Below are 4636 nucleotides of genomic sequence, written 5' to 3'. Positions count from 1 at the left end.
CAATGACACCAATACTAAATTATTAGTAAATAGCAATACTAATAGTCCTAATGCTTTTAGCCTTTTGTTTTAGATTTAATAAGAAGCTGCTTCTAAGTATGCTGCATGAGATACTGACAGATGGTCTAGTTGGAGGGCATATTCCTCAGCCTTCAGTGCAAGGAGTTCTTTGTTCTCTCACATGTCTGTGCCCAGCTGGTTGAAGAGGTTAAACCTGTGGCTCACAGACCACAGCAGCGTGTGTGTATCTAATTGTCCTCTCTCAGTCATGTGGTAAAACTTCCACCATTTTCCTTGCATTCAGAACCGTGCTATGTTCTTAGTGCTTTGAACTTTTCCTCCTAGAACCAAACAGTCAGGCGGGTCCCTGTGGTCTGTCAAATCATCATGAGACAAAAATAGCTTATAGTTTTTTTTTTTTCAAGAGAATTAAATTATTTATTGATTACACATGATAACGGATGATACACAGCTTCAATTCCATCTATCATTGTATCTGGTACCACTATTCAATTTAGATATATAGGATGTGCCAACAATCATTTTTTTAACCAAGTAGCTGACTGTTTGCTTGGGTGACCCTTTCAATGGCCAAATTCAGACGTCACAACAGTAACTGTCAGTTCAGCTACACCAAGGTTTCTGAAGACAATGACTTCTTTAACCAAGCAATCGTAAAGAAATTTTAAATGGAACCTGGCATCACCCTGAAGGAATTCTAACTTCACACTGTTGGGGATGTTAACCAAGATGGCTTCAGAGTAGACTAACTTTACACAGCACATTTAAAAAAAGACATTTATTCAGCGTCATGATCAGACTATTACATTTAGCAATCAACAGCATGGGTGCAAAAAAAGGTCTACATTAAAACCCTTTGTTGGAATGCTTTACACTTTCCACAGAACAGAAACTAAAATAACCTGTTATACAATTAGTCACAAATACAGTCCTCAAGTTTTTTGCCCCTATGCATGAGTATTGTCTAAAACATGCCTTCTTTGTAGCAGCTGGGCCCTGACACCACTGTGCTTGGCTGAGTTCACAAATCTGTTGTAACCTGTAGCTTCCCTGTCACTTCTCTGGCTCTCCTCTCCTGCTAAGATTTGTTTCCTGGAAGTAGTTAAAACCTTCTGCCCCTGCTATAGCTACTGCTGCTGCTGGAGCCACCGGAGCCACCTTGATTTTATGGTTTGGTAAAATATTGGCCTCCAACACCAAAGGGCCCAGAACTTTTGCCTCCAAAGTTTCCTCCAATTATGGGTCTGAAATTAGAAGACTGACTGCTGTAATTGTCAAATTCATCATAGCTTCCACCACCTCCATAATTGCTTCCATCATTACCAAATTCATAGTAACCATCTCCAGTGCCACAATATCCACCTCCACCATGGCTGCCACCAAAGCTACCTTGACCACTGAAGTTTCTTCTGTGACTAAAACTGTCATTGACACCATAACCTCCTCCACCACCACCACCAAAGTTTCCAGAACCACTTCGACCTCTTTGGCTAGATGAAGCACTAGCCATCTCCTGCTTAGACAGGGCTTTCCTCACTTCACAATTGTGGCTGTTCACAGTGTGGTATTTTTGAATGACAATCTTATCTGCAGAATCATGGTCATCAAAGGTTACAAAAGCAAAGCCTCACATTTTTCTCCTGCCCCAGTTGGTCATAATTTCAATCACTTCAATTTTTTCATATTGTTCAAAATAATCTCGTAGGTGATGTTCTTCAGTATCTTCTTTAATGCCACCAACAAAGATCTTCACTGTTAAGTGGGCACCTAGTCTTTGAGAATCTTCTCTTGAGACAGCTCTCTTTGGTTCCACAACTCTTCCATCCACTTTGTGTGGCCTTGCATTCATGGCTGCATCCACCTCCTCCACAGTGGCATAAGTGACAAACCCAAAACCCTTGGAATGCTTGGTGTTCGGGTCTCTCATTACCATGCGGTCTGTGAGTGGTCCCCATTGCTCATAGTGGCTCCTCAGACTCTTATCAGTTGTTTCAAAACTCAGCCCTCCAATGAAGAGCTTCCGTAGCTGTTTGGGCTCCTTGGGAGACTCTGACTTAGACATGACGGCAGTCCGAAGAGAGCCTGATGATGCTTCCTCTGTGTGTGCACCAGCAGAAAAGGATCATATAGTTTTGAAAAGCACATGGTCTATGCTTACAGTGTACACACTGTCATTCACTGACAGAGTGACTTTGAACTGGTTATCTAACTTTTTTGGGCTCACTTTTTTCCCTGTGATGCACAGATGATACCAGGGAGTTGATATTGTCATCGTAATGTTGATGTCCAGTGGTTTTCATGCAGTTTTCCTGGTGATAAACAGCATCTCCTCAATGATTTGCCATTTGTACTTCTTGAGGTTTCTTCTTGCTTTGTTTGTTACAAGCTTCATAATGTCTGGAGCATCATGATCAGTAGCACCCTACAGTGAAGTCACTCATTCACATGGGGACAAGTAGATAACTATCCTGCTGCCATAATGAACAGCTGGCATTGATTGCTCTCTCTGTCTCTGTGTCTGTCTGTGTCTCTGTCACTGTCTCTGCTCTCTGTCTGTCTGTCTGTCTGTCTGTCTGTCTGTCTGTCTGTCTGTCTGTCTCTTTCTATCTCTGTCTCTGCCTGTCTTTCTCACTCTCCCTTCTGATCCGAGTATTCTGGGCTTGCATCAAGTTAGAGAATACACTTATTATTTTGGAAAACTGATCGGTCTGTATCAGCCCTGTTGATTCTTTCCTCAAAAAATAAAAATCTACACATTTTTAGAACTAGCCACCAATTCCTGAGAGTGCCAGCTGTTAAAATATCTCTTTTTGAGCATGTAATCCAAGATAACTTTAGGTACCTACAGTAGCCATTAAGGTTTCCTCTGACTGGCACAAAATTTTGTTCTTATAAGGTGTTTGACGATATTTATCTTTGAACCATGTAAAACATCTTTCTTGCAATTATTTAAACATCCAACTTTTGGCATTACGTTTCACCTATGTTCCGTATTTTCCTATGTAAACAATCATTTTTTTTCATATGGCAAGTTTTTGTAGACCTGGCTTAATCATCAATCTTCTATGCTTATGTTTTACGTTATTGATATTCTGATTAAAACGTGCTGCTCAGAGATGAATAGCTTTTAATGCCAGTAAATAGAAAATGATCTCCACATTTCTGTGTGCTGTGTTTCATATAATGTAATGTAATATATCCTCTTACTTAGAGTACTCTAACATGGCATTCTATTTTTAAGTACTCACGGAACAATGCCATGGCAGGCGCCCTGTGACCATGGTACTGCCATCACATGAATTCTCTATCTCAATTTCTAGCCTCTGCTTATCTTAGTGTTCCACTTATCCAATGATATGCTAACATAAAACACACAAAAGCATCTCTACCTATTGCTAAGTGTAGGGGTGCTAGGCCTAGTCTCTGCTGAGAGGAGGTCCTAGTACTTTGTGAATTATGTTTATGAGATCATGGGTGTATTCTTCAACTTTTTGTAACAATGACAAAGTCCTCAAGAAGGCCAATTTGAAGGGGAAAGCCTCATGGGTTTAATGGTTTCGATTTGTGGTCATCTGGCCTCATTGCTGTGGCCTGGGATATGGCAGAATATCATGAGGGCGAGACATCCTGCTTATCACACGGCATCCAAAAAGAAGACAAACAGTGAAAAACCAGCAGGAAAGGCATCTGGGACAAAGTCTAGTCTCAGCAGCGTGTCTCCAGGGAACCAACTGAACCTTGCTTTCTATAGATGCTATTGCTTCTCAGGAATGCCATCAGGTTAAGACTCCATAAGTGGATTGATCCACTTGAAGAAATACAAGTCCTCACAATCCGGTTACTTCCTCAAAGCCCAATTATCTGACAATTAAATCTTCATGAATGGCCCTTTGGGGGACATTTGTATCCCACCCATAAAGATGTGCAGAAGACATCACCTAAGTGAAAATGAGCTGGCACAAGATGGGCTGTACCATTTTTTTCAGATGCAGGAATGGAGCAGAAGGAAAAAGAGATTGTGAAAGAGGAGGTTTAGATTTTGCTGGCGATGACAAACCTTTTAGAGATTGAATGAAAATGTTCAGATGGGAAAGTGAACAAGGTAGGGAAGAAAGGAAGGGAAAAGTGAAAAAAAAAGAAAAGGAAAAAACGCTTTTGTAAATGAGAAGGAGTTGAAGGTTGAGTAGGAGAATGGGGAAAAGTCACGATACATCACATACAAATACAAATTCTCTATGGTGAATGTGGTCATTATGCATCTAAAATGTACCAATAGAATTTGATACTATCTATCATCTATCTATCTATCTATCTATCTATCTATCTATCTATCTATCTCAATGATCCAAACCCCATTTACTTACTTATTGCAAAGTGCCAGCACCGCAGTAAAACCTGAATGATGCTTGGCTGTTAGGGTGATCCTATGGTGCTTGGCCTGCTGGATAACTTGGGTCATGTGCCAACAAAGAAGAGCTTGCATGCCCGCTGTGCCACACATGCTCTATGTTCACCACCACTGGGTTAGATTCTTAAGAAAGGAGAACCATCAAGGACCAGCCAGTATGGTTGCCTTACCTGCTTATTCTTTTCTGTGTGGATCCTAGACTCTCCG

The 4636-nt window shown here is 40.9% G+C and overlaps 1 pseudogene; it reads right to left on the bottom strand.

Moving 5' to 3' along the window:
• Positions 1 to 1123: 1123 nt before the first annotated feature.
• LOC101582618 lies at positions 1124 to 2085 on the bottom strand (annotated as a pseudogene).
• Positions 2086 to 4636: the final 2551 nt, after the last annotated feature.

The sequence above is a fragment of the Octodon degus genome, unplaced genomic scaffold, assembly GCF_000260255.1.
Source record: "Octodon degus isolate 3935 unplaced genomic scaffold, OctDeg1.0 scaffold00002, whole genome shotgun sequence".
Taxonomy (NCBI): Eukaryota; Metazoa; Chordata; class Mammalia; order Rodentia; family Octodontidae; genus Octodon; species Octodon degus.
This window is presented reverse-complemented; position numbering and strand designations above follow the sequence as displayed.